Raw genomic sequence first — 16,725 nt, forward strand, 5'->3', positions numbered from 1 at the left:
CTCTCCTCACTCTCTGCCCCTCCCCCCACTCATGTGCACTCTCTGTCTCTCTCACTGTCTCTCTCTCTCAAAATACATAAGATAAAGCTTAAAAAAAATCACTCCAAGTTTTTTTTAAAGAAGAAAGTTGTTTTATCACTTGATTTGGTTTTATTTGAAAATGCTAATAAAGCATGACATTGAAAGAAAATGCAAAAATTAAAGAAAGAAAAACTTCTAAAATCAGCCAGATTCCCATAACCTAGGTAAAACCACTATTAAAATGTAGATGGTATGTGTTCTTCTAAAGAAATGCATTCTTATTTACATGTATGTATATGTGTACTACAGAAATGTAGGTACCTGATACATTTAAGTACGTAATAAGAATCATTTATTTATACAGTACTACACATTCCTTTTTTAAACCTCACATTCTATCATGTTTTTTAAGCCAGTAAAAATTCTTCAAAAACATAATTTAATGCCTGCGTAGTACATGATTCTGTTTAATGCATTTTCATTCATTTACCCGTTCTCCTGCTATTGGTTCCTTAGAGCTTTATAATTAATGGAGATGCTTGCATTTTGAATATTATTGCAATCCTTTAACATACATATTTCCATTTCTTTCTGCCTTATTCCCCCATTGCCCAGAATGACTGTGTGTACTTGTCTGTTAATTTCAGGATCGCATATGTAGACTTAAATCCCAAAGGCATTTCTCAGCATGCAGTTAAAAGGGCAAGCCTATTAACTCTGAGAAAATATTTTAATCTGAGAATTTTTCAATTAAAGGAAAAGAGCTTATAGAAGTTAATTTTGATGCAGCATGTTTGATCTTTTACCTTATTTGTCTGTTAATTTATGGACGCAATTCATGCAAAGGCAAAACAAAAGTATAAAAGCGGATAGACAGAAAGATAGATAAGTGCTAGTTTTGTTTGCTATTCCTTCAGTCTACTCTTTCCCCACCATCCCATAGTAGTTTTTATTTTAATATCTTGATGCTTATCATTTCATACTCTACAATAGTCTTATATAAATAAAAAATTAAATAAGGCTTCCCACTTGCAGAAAAGAAAATCTGGTGTCTTATTCGTATTATACATTCTCCCCTACTCTACTCATATATCATGGTCAACTCTATAGTTAAGTGTATGTCTCTAATTCATTCTTTTTTATAGCACATAATACCCATGAGTAGCAGGTAAGGTTCAATCTTTCTAGTTTATGCCCACTGCCTCCTGGTGCACTTTCACTCCCACCAGCCAACATCTGCTCTCTGAGGGACTTGGCTCCAGATGCCAGAATCTGATTTATATCCCATTGGTGGAGCCTGGAACTGACAGGTGCAGGGGTCTGTCTAGGCTGACCATGACCCCAGTGGCCTCCATAATCTCTCTGTACAACTCAGCCAGTTAGCTACTATGGGTCACTGCTTGAGACTGCACACTGGCCTCCCTTCCTTCTGTGTCCCCCTTCCTTACCTGCTTTTCCTAAAGCACATCCAAATAAGTCAGTTTACATGAATCCTGTTTCAGGGTCTGTTTCTAGGGAATTCAATCTAAGACATCTAGTGTGCATTATGATTTCTTCCATGTTAATGGACATTTAACTAATTTATAGTTTTGGCTCTTGCAACCTTTCCTTCAATTTTCAAACTTCTATAAACATCCTGACATGCAGCTTTTTTGCTGTTGTTGTTGTTGTTGTAGGATAGAAGCTTCCTAACATTGAGCTGTTGTCGTTTTTAAATTTTAATAGACAGATCCAGAAGAGGGGTCCCTGGGTAGCTCAGTTGCTTAGGCATTTGACTTTGGCTCAGTTCATAATCTCACCGTTTGTGGGTTTGAGCCCTGCATCGGGCTCTCTGCCATCAGCACAGAGCCCATTTCAGGTCCTCTTGTCCCCCTCTCCCTCTGCCCCTCCTCAGCTTGTTCTCTTTCTGTCTCTCTCAAAATAAATAAATAAGCTTAAAAAAAAATAGAGCCAGAAGAAAACACATAAAAATGCTGGCAGTAATTCATACTCCTTCCAGCAACGGATGAGTGTGCCTGCCTGTACCCTTTTCCTATACCCTTAATCACACTGAGTATTAACAGTTTTTAAAAATTGCCCCTAATCTAATTAGTACGAAATGGTTTTTGTTATAATTTCCGCTTACGTGATTACTAGAGAAGTCGGGCTTGCTCTCGTATGTGGGTTTTGTTTGTAGTGCTCTGTTTTTCCATTTGCATTATCTTTGTGAATTGGCAGTATATTTCATATTGGGTGTGCTACCTTTTTCCTAACAATTTTCAGGATATGTTTGTGTTGGGATATCTGAACTCTTTGTATACATATATGTTAAAACTATTTTCTTGTAGCTATTTGTTTAGACTTTGTCTCAAAATTCATTTAGAAGGAGAGAGATCAAAATACGGAGGATGTTTCTAAGGAAACATCCACGTTTGGGAATGGTGCCTGCCCCTTCGATTCCCAGCGTATTGACGTACACATTTGTGAATCATATGCATCATCCCTATTTGGGTCATTGTGCACAACTCGAGTAAATGCAGACCGTCCTATTTATAGGAATACGCTTTAGGAATTCCCACAACAAAGCTTTTAGCATCGGTCCTGCAGGCTGTCCCACTTCCAGCTTTGTGCTTCACATCGAGACATGACAGGAAACGGATCAGAGGCCTGGCTGTTCAAGTGTGTGGTTATCAAGCACTTGTAAGAAAATGAGCTTCCACCAGAAAACGTGAGAGGATCAACTCCATTGTGCCATTCAGATCAACTCATTTACACCCTTCAAAAGAGACGTGAGCTCCAAAGTTAAATTTTAGGCTTGAATTGTCTGTTGTGATGGCTTATATTGATTAAATGATCAGGTTCCCACATGCACACACACACACACACACACACACACACACATGCACACATGCCCACCCACCCATCCCACTCTATCCCATTCTCTCCTGTGGCTAATCTGAGCAAAGAAATAGAAACGTTCTTTCCTACACTTCTTGCTCCCTTGCGCTGTTCACCTTTCCTTTCCTTTCCAACCCATTCGTTAATCTTTCTGTATGACTGTGCCTTTCTTCTTACTTTCAATAATTAGAAGTATAAAGATATATATTGTTCAAAACAAATAAATGGCTATATAATTAACAGATGTTTTGTGAAGTACCCTTTGTCTTTAGAATAAAGTGTTAAAATGTCTACTAATATTTAAGTTAAGGATTTCTGTTTCTAGTTTGTAGCCCCAATGATAGAATAATTAAGTGCTGTGGTCCCACATTTATGGAGGTAATCTTTTAACTCTCCAAATTCCTCAAAGCTTCTTTAGTCTTGGTGTTGTCAAACTTGATTTTTATTGATCTCTACATTTCAATTCACACACATAAAAACGCTTTTTCCCCGCATCGTAGGAAAGGAGCAAGCCTGTGATATATACGTTTCCTAATTAAAGCTTAAATCTAGTTCCCAGCACTTGTGCTTCTGAAATGTTAGAACCACATAGTGAAATATTTTTAACTTTTTCCATCCATCACACTGGTTTTTAGGTTGCTGGTAATGTCAGCCAGAAAAGTATCTGAATTAAGAGCATTTTTCATAGAGACTTCTACTATACTTCTTAAATGGGTAAGTTAGTATTAAAGATATCACTGGAATTTATCCCAAAATGTAATTGAATTTTTTATTGGTTTTAGGATACAGTTCTTAGTTCAGTTTGGATATGAAGCATAGGAAGTAAAATATGTGGTGCAAGTTGGCGTCAGAACAGCAATAAAATTTTACAAAGAAACTAGATCTTTTAAGAAGTCAAACCATTTGCCTGAAGATACTGCCCATTTGGCATTTTAATGGACAGCTTGGTGGATATGTGAATGACGATGGCAGTGCTAGGTGAGAATATATGGAGTGATACATTTTGGCAAACGATTCATTTTTTCATAAGGTGAATAAAAAAATCTCCTGCGTGGGTACCTGATAGAGTTAGCTATTCTGCCACTTTATGGCTATTTGGGCAAAACTACTATTTCATTATAGCTAATAGTTTTTACTTTAAAAATATCACCATGGTAATTTATATCCCTCCCCAAACACTCTGTTTGTTTTCAATGGGACTTTTTTTGTTTTTGTGTGGCACAACTTTTATGAAACTAAAGTTATTGTTTTAAAATTTTTTAATTAATAATTTATTTTGAGAAACAGAGCATGAGCGGGGGAGGGGGAGAGAGAGAGGGAGACACAGAATCCGAAGCAGGCTCCAGGCTGTGAGCTGTCAGCACAGAGCCCGACGCAGGGCTCAGACCCACAAATGCAAGATTGTGACCTGAGCTGAAGTCGGATGCTCAACTGACTAAGCCACCCAGTCACCCCTAGAGTTATTTTTTAAATATGACAACAATGAGGGACACAGCTTTTTGGATGAATGATAGTAAAATGATACAATAGCAAATGATGAACAAATGTGAGGTATGAACATGTGCCTGGTATTTTGCCCATTCCTTATAAAACATCATAATGTTTGTTACTCAAAGCACCCATGTGCACCAGATAGTATAATTATCCATTTTATAGATATTAAGGAAAAAAAAAAACAGGTTAAATTACCTGTTCAGAAGTTTAGGACCTTCTGAACTATAAATTCTTGGGAAAGGAAAGTTAATGCTTTTTGGTTCCTGCAGTAACTCTAACTGCTCATCACTACTTTCTCCACTTTTCTTGTGCAAGGAAATAGTTAACAGCATTCATCCTGAGCAGGGGCCATTGTAACTAAAAATAAATGGTGAAATCCATTAACTTCTAAGTAAGGAATTATACAGTCCGTAGTTATTTGTACTATTATTTCTTTTTAATAAACCCTGTCTTCATCACAGAAAGGTGAACTTAAGCCTAGCTATGGGTCATAATATCTACAATTCCCAGTGTGAATGATTAAATGTTTGGGTTTTATTCTGAGCATGGACAAGTGCAGTTTCAGCATTTATGGAAAGGTATAAACTGTGAATTTAAAAATGAAGTCTTACATACAAATACTAGTAAGTCTCTGGGTTCTTTTGTCACTTAATGAGAGAGGGTGAGAAACTTGCCCTTGAGGAGCCTAAGTGGGAGCTAGGGCACAGGTGAGAGGGGGTCATTCTTGTGTGTTGTATATACTTGCCTTGGCAGCCAAGGTTTGGGAGTCCCTCTTCTCCTTGCTAGTGGGAGAATTTGAGGCCAGACAGTGAGTTGATTATTTTGGTGAACTCACTTGGCAGGTGACATAGATTATGATTTCACTTCCTATTCAGGAAAGTAATGTTAGTCGTATAGACTTATGTCACAGGATGTGATTTGTTAGATTACTTATGTCTTTGTTGTGGAGATCAAGGTTATGGACTTGTAAAATTGCAATGTTCTATTGGCTGTGAATTACCCAAGGTTTATTTTCATGGCGGTTGATGGCCATGAAATCTTTCAGCTTAGTCTCGTCTTCTGACTGATAGCTCTGTTGCTCTGTTGCTCAGGATCCTTCTCCTCATGGAGTTGTGGCCTCTCAGTAACCATAAAAACCAGAATAAAGAAGACAAAAATAATTTGGCTTACAGTTTCTTAACAGGTTTTATTGGCTGTTTACCATTCCTTACTATATAGAAGTCTTGTATTGTCCCAGATCAAACACACCCAGAATGAAAAGCATTCACAAAGATTATCTCTAAACTTGTGAATTTGCCCGTCCATTGATCTCATTTTCCTTCCACATTAAACTCTAGTCCCTGCATCCAACCATCATTTCAGCATGTATTTATCAAATGCTTTCAGCATGTCAAGCATGCCATGGGTTCTGGAGACACAGTGACTTAGACTAACCATATCCCCTTACACTTGGAGCTCATATTCTAGTGAGAGGAAGACAGATAACAACATATAAACAACCAGGAAGCAAGATAACTTCAGATGGTAGTAAGGCTACAGAGGTAATAAAGCATAGTGTGCATAGAGATGGTCGGGCTGGCTAAAAAGTTTTTATGGTCAGGGGAGACTCAGAGGAGGTGATATTTGACATGAGATTTGAGTGATGAGAAGGAACCAGGTGTGAGAAATTTGGAGGAAGAGCTTCCAAGCTGCTGCCATGGAAAGTTATGTAGTGTGTGCACTGCACAAAGGCACCTAGCCAAGGGGAGAAAGAGGGCCTGAAATCTTATGCTTCTCTTACATAGCATACTATCAGGTATGGGGCTGAATCTTCCCAGAGATTAGTGGGATTTTTGTTTGTTTGTTTAAACCACAAAAGCTGTTCTTTTTGCTAAGCTAAGTACCTAAGGAGATTATTTCCACCAGGAGTTTTGTGGGTTGTTTGTTTGTTTGTTTGTGTGTTTGTTTTTAGTGTAGATGGTTTCATAGGCTAGTGTGGACTTGAGTTAATTAGGTGTGTAAGGTTGGCCTGTTAGCAGGTAAGGCTGGAGTAGAGTGTAGGAAGTAATGAGAATAGAGTGGTGGAAGGTGAAGTTAGAGAGGCAGGTAGGAACCAGAACATGCAGTTTTGTAAGGGGTTTGGATGGTATTCTAAGTACACAGAGGCTATTGGAAGGACTTATTCCAGGATATGATAACATATCCCATAACATAGTAACTATGTTTTAAAAAGATTACTGTGACATGTAAAGTGGAAGAGAGAACCTTACCAGGACAGAAAACTTACTTGAGCAATATTCTATCCAATGGCCTTGTCTCCTCTTCTGATAATCAAAATAGGCCAAGCCTAGAATCTTGCAGTGGCTCATGACAAAAAATAAAAATATAAGAATTCTATATTCAGAAAGCATGCATTTTCCATCTTTCCCATCTATAGCCTGTGTACACAGCTCATTTGTTTGACAGTGATATTCCAAATTGATGGAAATGAAGGAAATGTATGAATGCCATTTGTTTTCAGGAAAGCCAATCCACATTAAAAAGTACAAACAAGTCTGTGGGGAAAAGGTGGATTTGACTATAATCTCAGTGCTTTATTGCCAACTCTGGGTATAATTGGATTATAAGATTATTAATATAAGGTATAATTATAACTTGTATATGATAAAGTTTTCCAATATGATTACACTCATAAGGGAATGTTGACAAGTTTCTCATGAAAACACAGCAGATTGGCAAAGTGATGAACCTGGGATTGTGAAACACTGATGCCATGAAATCTTTAGTGAAATCTCAAGAGCAAGTACATTGTAATTACCTAAAAGAATTAGGATTGAAGTGCATTATATAGGTTTATTTTGTGAAAATCAAGTATTACACTATAGGACCTGGGGATTATTTACTGGCACTTGATGCCATCTAAGATGACCAATCGTTTCCCCTACAATGATTATGAGCTTTATAAGAGGAAGACTCTCATAGATATTTTGGAACTTAATGTTTCAGAGTGTCACAGAATTTGTGTTTAATGCTGTTTTTTGGAGACAGATAAAATAAGGCATGAAGTACTTTAGGTTTAACAAGAGAGAAGAAGAGTTTAGTGATCTGCTCTTAGCTTTGGAGGAAGAAAATGGAATAAAAACAGCTCAAGTCAGTGGGTTTTAACTCTTTCACTCCGCCTTTCCCCTTTCCTTAATATATTGTAAAAGATCTGGCCCAGTAAGAGTCTATTTAAGGATCAGTTCCCTATTCACATTATCTCAGGGAAAGTGATAATATGGGCAGGCCTGTGTCCTGAATTTTAATGTATCCCCATCTCCTCTCACACCCTGCTTGGTGAGGAGAGGTAAGGTACAAATAGTCCAAATACACTAAAGAGTGTAATAACCCTACAGAACTCTGTTACATAAAGAGAAAGAACCCAGACTGGGTACTCCAAAGTGAACAGATGTGGCTGGTTAATTCAGTTGCCCTGACCAAGCGATTAAGGGAATTAAACCTGGCCCGTTTCATTACGCTGAGTATCCTTACACCCACTCTTCTTTCCAGATACAGTGCTGCTTGGAGTCTAAGAGTTATCATTGAAGACCAGGGTGAAACCAAACATTATCAATCCCAGATGTGACATTTCACCTTTTCCCCTAAATAAATGCATTTGTAAATGTGGGTAGTTTCTGCTGGGTCTACCTAAATTAATCCCTTTTAGAAAGGGTACATAAAAACTGTTGTAGCTTTGCTTTATGATTTAGCTGTCTACTGTAAGGGTTTAAAATTTTATATAAACCATCGTTATACAAACCTCTTGTCTAGCTTTAATGCAAGGCTTTCCTGGGTATAGTTTACTGTTTATATATAAAGCGTGTAGGTGGTTTAAATGTTTTTCTAGCACATACTAGGCTCTCAATAAATATCTTTAATTAGTGAATGTAAGAATGAATGGATTCATTTATCTTACTGGTTTCCTGTTAATATTTTGAAAAATCTAAATATTTTTGGTTATTTCAGTGGCTGAAATAAAAATGATTTTTTTTCCCTCAAAATACTATGCTCTTCTAAAATGTGATGGAAGTATGGGGAATGCAGTAACTCTTTCTAGTTCTGTCTTCGCAGAGGGGAACATTTACGATCATTTTTAGATTTAAGTAGGTGTAGTAAAAATTATTTGCACAGTGATATTTTAGCATGCAGGTGTTTGGCTGAGGTTCCAGCCTGGAAATCACTTTTTAAACATAGGCATTTGTGCAGAGAGCATATGGAACTTCATTATCAGAGCATAAGAATATATTTTGTGGTACGTTTTACTATATATTCATATATTTCCCAGGAATACTGGACGGTCCTGAATTATTTATAAAATGAAATAGAAAAAATTGTTACCCATCTCTTGTACATTTGTTAGTTCATAAGACAATACATGACTTCTATAAAGTATTTACAAATTGTTGTCTGTTCATTTGTTCGGCATCTTTTCATTTCACAAGGACTGTTCATGGTAAGAATGGTCCAAGTGGCTAAATCAAGTCATTATGCTAGAAAGACAAGATGTAAGTGAGTCCCCCCCCCCCCCACCTTGGATTTAAATAGACTATCGTTAATTTACTAGTCTGTAATGTAGAGTCATCATGGTATTAACTCCAAACATACTAAAGGCATTTCTTTTCCTGTCTCTTGTACCAATTTGCTTTTCTGTTTTCTGCCCTGAATAATCCTCAGAGGCATACAAAGCGAGGAGAGCTCCAGTGAGGGAAGAGATGGAAACCTCCTGCCTACTTTCTTTCTGTGTAGAATCATTAGTACACTCTGTTAGTCCATTGACCAATGCCATGTCTCATGATAGTCTGTTTTATTTCTGTTTTTGAGTGTGTTATAAAGGAGATGGGACCAACATTTTTAAAAAAAACAATTTTTGATGATTTATATAAAGTAAAAATTACCTAAATTGAGTTTATACTGGCAAGAATAGTTTTTATTCTAAATGTTGGGTTGAATGAAATATTGATAAACCTGAGCCAATTCTTGTCTGATGAAACTTATGCCCTGAAACCCAAGTGAATTCACTTGCTATGGCTATAAACTCTCTCCTGGTTATTGTAACTGTTCTGGGAAGATGGGAAAAGGAAGAGGTTTCAATTCTTAGTAATATCATCACTTATCCTAATGAGGTCACAATAGATTACCCCTATGAGAGCAAGACACTTTTATTGACTCCAAAGCGTACCCAATTACTACCTAATGAGAAAATAGCATTTGGTGATACCACAATTCCAAGAGATTATTTGTCATGGATATTTATTCAGGATATCAGTTTGCCTGACAGTGATGCCTTAGATCCAGATACCTACTCATGCCCCAAACTGAAGTCCCCCAGCTTCTTGTCACTCTCTCCTCCCCCAACCTTGACCCTGTGAGGCAGCAAATATATGTTATGAGTATTTCCTTCAGAGATTTTGATTGAGTGGTAGGTATCTTTCGCTTCTGGTCTTATTACAAGCAAAAATTCTTCATCTTGAATATTATACTTGTGGGATTTTTCCTGTCTACTGAGATGAAAAAAATATATTCCAACTAGGTTAATTATGACAAATTTCTAATCCAGTATTCTTGTGCTCCTTTGGCCATAAAGCTGAAGAACACCAAGGGAAATATGAGTTACTTATCTGGAAACCCTGCAATATAATTATTTATATTGCATTAGGGAAGTTATATACTGTTTACTGTATTACTATGTGTACTATATGTATATTATGTATACTGTATTTATAAACATTGGATTCATAGCCCATATTTTATAAAATATTAGTAACTATGTTCATTTTCTAGACATTTTGTCCCATGGAAATCAATATTCATGGATATCAATAATAGTAACTAACGTTGATTGAATACTTACTGTATGCCAGATACTTGATATATTATTTCATGTAATCCTCAGGGCAGCACTGTGAAATAGATATATTCTTATCCTGAAATGTAGAGGAGCGATGCTTCTGGCTGTAAGGAATGGTATGATTGAAATTGGTAAAAGCATTAAGGACATTTTGTCTTATGTAACTGGTAATTGACCAGATATAGCAGACTCAGGCAGGTTCTGGTTAGAGTTCTATCTTACTCTTTTTGTCATTCTCAATCTGTCCTAATCTCTGCATCAGCATTAACCTTGGACTATTTTCCCTAATGCTTAGAAAAGAGCTGCCAAGACTGACTGAAGCAAAATAACTTTCTTGTTTATGTCCAGGGTAGAAAGAGCAACTAGCTCCTTTTTAGTCTCTGGAGAAGGGAAGAATTCTCCATGAAACCTCTATAGCAAGCCTTCATTCAAATCACATTGGCCCTTCCAAGTCTCATGCCCATTCCTGTACCAATCACTGGTAAAAGGGAAGGGGTTACTATGATAAGTTTATACAAATCAGAGTTCATGCCTGAACTTGGAGGTGGAGTCAGCTCTCCTTTCCCCTTTCTTTGATTACAATGGGAAGGTGATAAGTGAACACAACTGGGATTCCAAGAAGAAGAAGGAAAGTATGAATGGATTCTGGGTAAAAATGACTGTTTACTACAGAGGGATTAGGTAATACTTAAGGCCTTATAGCTACTTACTAGTGGTCCCTAAACTTAAAATCAGTTCTGTTTCATTTCAGAAGCCCAGGCTTCTATACTGTCTTTTGTGATGAATATCAGGGCTTATTTTTTTTTTTTTGAGAATATATTCCTAATAAAACTTCAAAAATAGTCGGTGCAACCTCAGGGAAGTCATTCTCTCCTGGCCTCAGTTTCCCTATACATACAAAAAGAGTAAACAAATATTTTAGGCTTTATGGACCATGAGGTCTTTATCACAGTTAACTACTCAACTCTGCCAAGATAGTATGAAAGCAGCCACAGATGACATATAAATGGATGGGAATGTTCCAGAAAACTTCCCTTACAATAACAGGTGATAGCCTGTGGATTCTGTTTTGCCAACCCCTGAATTAGAGGCCCGACTCTAAAGTTGCAAGCTTCTGATTTTATATATTAGCAGCAATTTTAATATATATTTTTAATCAGAAACGTTTATATTAGCTGAATTTCTGTATTTGAGCAAAGATCTAAGAGAGATTAAACTTCATAATTGCTAAAACTTTATATTGTGAATTTCCTAGTGTAAAATTTTAAAATTTATTTTCAATCATATGAGTACATGCAGAAAATTTGTGGTATTTTGGGTTACTACAGCAGTCTAGAAGCCTTTTCCCCTGGAATCTGTTGAACTTGTGAAAGTAACATTCCTGTCTTAACTGGCATGCTAACCTGTTGAACATGGCAACAAGTCAATGTCAATAAAAGTAGGATAAAGGGCCGAGGAAAATCGAAAATGTGGGAGAGACCTTTAACAGTTAATCAACATATGATTATCCGGTGTTTATCTTTTACAAAAAGCAAAATTGTTCATAGAAAATAACATCGAATAGTCTTTTAAGTTTCTTAATCTTCTTCATAACACATTCTTAATTTTAAAAAGTGCGAGTAGATTAAAGGTATAAAAACCACTCAATCACCTTCATTAACATTAAATGAGCTACACTGCATATAAGAAGGCTTGTTCAGTCAATTTCCACTGAAATAATATATTACAATTCTTGTTACTCCAAGAGTAAGATAAATTCATTTTAGTGTTTCATTTAAGTGGGTCAGCGTTCTACCCAAAACAAAGAGGAGGTGCTCAACCTAGCACTACAAACAATAAAGCTAATTATCAGAGAACTTGATACCTGAAAAGCGATCTCACCTGTATTTTTTAAAATCCCACTTAAATATATATATTTAATATAAATAAGAAAAATGCACTTAAAATAATATATAACACAAACCAGACATCGTTTTTGAGTCACTTCATGAAGAAATTAATGAAAGTTCATTATCATCATAATGTATTTGATGTATCTCTTTGCCTCTACCAAGAACAGTAATTCATGTGAAATAAAGACTTTCATCGTAGGGAAGCATGCCAGTAAACACTCATTTGTGTGTCTACATGTATAATATTGCAAATAACATGTGAGGACATGAGATTTCTGCATCAATCTAATCTCTGTGTCTCTATTCACACTCATTGCTGTGGAAATACTTTGGGGAAAATAGAGTGTCTAAGGCAAAGAAAAGTGAAAGAAACTTTACGGATGATGCGAAGTTTTAAAGAGGGCAACCATGAGATAGAAGTCTGGGAGATTATGCACAACTTAGTTGCTCTTGAGAAAAAAATTAATGCATTCTTTTAGCTTCAATCCTCACGTGTGTAAAATAAGACAAATAATACCTTTCCTGGCTGCCTCAGAGGCTTGTTAAAATCAAATGAGATAATATAAGTGAAAATGTTTTGTAATCTAATGTGATTGTATGGAAACGAAGGGTTTAAAAAGCTTGTCCAAAGTAGATCCTTCTGAAGCCTAGTCAGTACATTAATTGCAAGCTCTGCCGTACTACTTTCTTCCTGTTTTTCTCTTCCCTTTGATTTACCTTGCCTAAGTTCCATGAATCACAGGGTTAGATTAAGGGGTATTCTCTCTTATGTATTCATCCATTCATCCATCCATCCATCCACCCATCCACTTATTCACTCAGCATTCATTTTCTGCCACTTAGTGGGGTTGGGGTGAGTCTCCAAAAAGTAGTGGTGATTCAACAGTCCTGATGGATGTTTCTCTGATGGGAAAGGGCCTTGTGGAGAAATCAATGTAGGTGAGGTCAAAGAAGAACATGACTGGCTAGCTATTTGCTTTGGTTAGATCACTGAGTGTGTATCAAAATGGGCCGGTATGTTTGGTTGTGGAGAGATTGTGAAAGATCCTGCCGAGCAATTTGGGCTTTTTTGTGGAAGAAACAAATAGCACAGGTTCGACAAAATTAGACTACTTGCATGATGATTTTGGAGTTCTCAAGTCCTCAAATCCAGAGTAAACTAATTTAACAAGGCTTCTTCTTAAGGAAAAAAGAAAAAGAAAACGAAAAAAGAATTGTGTGTAAGGCCAAGAGCTAGTAGGTAATTTACCGAATTCTAGAGCTTTGAAGATGGGAGATGGCATAGGTCAGGGGAGGGGCTGGGGAGTGAATGATGAGAAATGGAGGAAGAAAAATCAAATATGGGAGAGTATAAAAAGATTTTCCCAATTTCTAAACTTTACCTAGATTTGGCTATGTACTCTGAATAAGGAATAGTCACCTAGTATTAAAGTTCTTTATCTTCTGGCCCATTCTGTCATGTAACCACATATAATACATCCTCTATGGGAAAATTATTCCAAGTAAGATTTTTACTCACAAACACTTCTGGAACATAATGTATCTGTGAGTAGGTAGTCAACATTGGGTGTAGGAAAAACTGTGCTCTGTGCCCCAAGGCACCTTTTAGAAGTCAACATTCTATATGCCTGATGCCTCAAGTGACTGGAAATCATTTTGGAAGTTACAGAGTAGTAAGAAAGCTAGAATGAAACTTGTCAATACTTTTTCCTCTTCTCTCATTCTGTAGCCGAGGAAAGAGATTTGCAAATGTGCAGGACCTGTGTATATCTGTGCTTGGTCTGCCCAAGCTGTCCCTGTTGTAGGACTATGAGCAAAGGGTGCCCACTAGGTAGAAGAAAGGAAATCTTAAGGAACCTTTCCAAAATGGGAGAAACAAGTTATATCAGTCATTTCATTCCTTTGGACCTCAATTTATTACCTGAAAAATAAGGAGTGTAGACCAGATGGGTTGTAAGAGCCCTCTTTAGGAAGTGATTGAGTCTTCGTTTTGGAGATGTGGGTGTTTTTGGTTTAAGTTTGAGGCAAGGTGAATTGCTTCCCTGTTTACCAAAGTTTGCTAATGGCTGACTTCTAGGGAAGCACCCAAGAAAAAGATGAAAGTTTATATATATCTTATTCGCTGCATAAAGAGGTCTTTTTTGAAAGAGGTATTAAAGGGATAGAGAGCACCCTTAAAAGAATACCTAAACTTTCTTCTACTTTAAAGTGCAAAAGTGGCCTATGCCCCATAACCTTTCACATGAAATAAGGTAGGCAGGTGAGTTTTCATGTGGGAGTCAGGAAAGAATGACTTTTTCTTTGATTTGGGGGAAGGGATTATATCTCTCAGTTAAATTTACTCAAATGATTGCTGCAGAATGAAAATACAGTAGTACAGGAAATTAATTGTGGTAAAAATTTAAAATGCTATAAAGAACTGTGTTAATTTAATTTCCCGTTACTTTGTGGAATGCACAGAACATAAAATTCACAGAACGACTCATAAAGCCAGTGCCATACTTTACTCCTCTGACTGTGAGGCTATAGTCTCACCTTCATGTTCTACTTTTTTTAAAAAAAGTAATTTTTTTTTTTAAAGAAAGAACATTTTTTTTTGTTTTCACATACAAATGGCAGCACAGATTATACCATATGTTGCTCTTTGGGGTCTGGGAAATCTTTGTTCATGAATATACACCTGAATCAAATTTCTCTGGCTCAGCTTTCTATTAAGCTGATGGCTATTTTTCCTAGAGTTGCCTATCTTTGAGAGGTTCCTGTCCATTGATTTTTTTTTTTTCTTGAAAGATTATGGAGTAGATACTCAGGCTCTAGGGCCAGAACATCTGGATTAGAATTCTGATTCTGCCATCTACTAGCTTCATAACCCTGTGCAAGATACTTAACTTCTCTGTGCCTCAGTAGTGCATCTGGAAAACGAGAATAATCAGAGTACCAACAATTCATAGAAACGAGAGAGTGAAGTAACTTAATGTGTATACAGCACTTAGAACAAGACCTGATACATAGCACGTACTTAGTGTACTTAACTCTGTGGATCTATTTTCAGAATGAAGGGGAGTTCCTTGCATTTGAGGAAGCTTGATACCCATTTGTTAAAATAAGACCCCAAAGAAACAGAAACACAGCAGTTGAATAACAGACTCCAACGAGGTGGTTTGAATTGAATACCCAAATGAAGTGGCCATTGCCTTTCAACAAGGCAGGATTTATTTTGCAACTTTGGTGCGGCCCAAGTGATGAATCTGTCTTGCAAATTTGCTTCACACATGTGATTGCCAGACACAATAGAGGATGCACAGTAAATTTGAATATTAGAGTAAACAACCAATCATTTTTGGTATAAGTATGCCTCGTGATCCTCAGGACATTCTTATGCCAAAAGGTTCATTGTTTATCTGGAATTCAAAAAGACTGAATGTCTTGTAGACTTATTTGAGAAATCTGGCTATTCAATTCACATTGTGTCTTATGAAAGTGGGTGTTAGTCACTTCTAAAATTTGAAAGATAAAAATGTAAATTCTCAAAGTCTTCTGAAAAATTAGGAGATTTGGTAAAACTGGACCTTGGTGGCAATAACAGGCTGAATACTTACCTTCTCCCGTCACCTGAGACATGTACCATCCAGTAGCCTCAATCCTTCCATTACTCATTGTTCTCTTCCGTCCCCCTTCCCTAATTTACATGACTCTCCTGGAGGGCTTTGGCTTTGGAATCCTCACTCTAGTGGCTACATAGGCATTTGTAGTATTAATGTATTTTGTTCATTTCAGTATGAAGGCTTTTAATGAAGGTTCAAAAGTGCATTAAATTAGTAAAGACAAAAGTACAAATCTGTTTACTCTAATATTTGTTGATACTATTCCAAGACATCATGTAGCCACAGGAAAGCATTTTCCTTGGAATTATGATATACTTATCACATCCTTTAAGACTTTCTACATACTGGCCCTCTTTAATGTTCCATCTCCCTTCAGAGAATTTTAGCCTCTGAGACTCTGGCCACTGATAGATGAGTAATAATAATTCTAACATTCTTCACTACTGGGTTCAATCCAAGGACAATGACAGGAATTCTTACACCACCTTGCAACTAAACTTTATTAGCAATTTTCAGCTTACTGTGTTTTAATGCATGGCATTCTGAAGTAGTTAAAATGAAATGGAGGGTATTAACTTAAATTAGTAATATTTTGAATTATGCTTGGTTATATATGTGAAGAGTATTACTCACATATACCTGTCACAGATGAGAAAGGCGCATACCTGGATGAATGTAATTCTTTTATTGGTTTTTGTGGACATAAACCATCACAGCATTCTTTGAATATCTCTTGAGATTCAGAGAAATTAGATGTGATATTAGTACTATGAACTGACTGTGTGAGTGTAAAAGTGTAGATGATTTTTAAAGGTAACATGCATCCAATAAAAATGTTATTTTCCCCCTATATCCCTATAGGATGGCTATTTACTCTTACACTGTTGACCAGAATGACAATAGAATCAGAGTTAGTGAATTAAAAAAGTCTCTTTTGAAAGCCACCCACTGTTATCTTTTCACTGTTATG

At 36.6% G+C, this 16,725-nt stretch overlaps 1 protein-coding gene across 12 annotated transcripts in view; it reads left to right on the plus strand.

Moving 5' to 3' along the window:
* TENM2 (teneurin transmembrane protein 2) overlaps window positions 1–16,725 on the plus strand; it is a 1,969,530-nt gene that overhangs the window by 746,849 nt on the left and 1,205,956 nt on the right. The gene's annotated exons all lie outside the window — the stretch shown is intronic.

Source organism: Herpailurus yagouaroundi, unplaced genomic scaffold, assembly GCF_014898765.1.
Source record: "Herpailurus yagouaroundi ecotype Mexico unplaced genomic scaffold, PumYag 29, whole genome shotgun sequence".
Taxonomy (NCBI): Eukaryota; Metazoa; Chordata; class Mammalia; order Carnivora; family Felidae; genus Herpailurus; species Herpailurus yagouaroundi.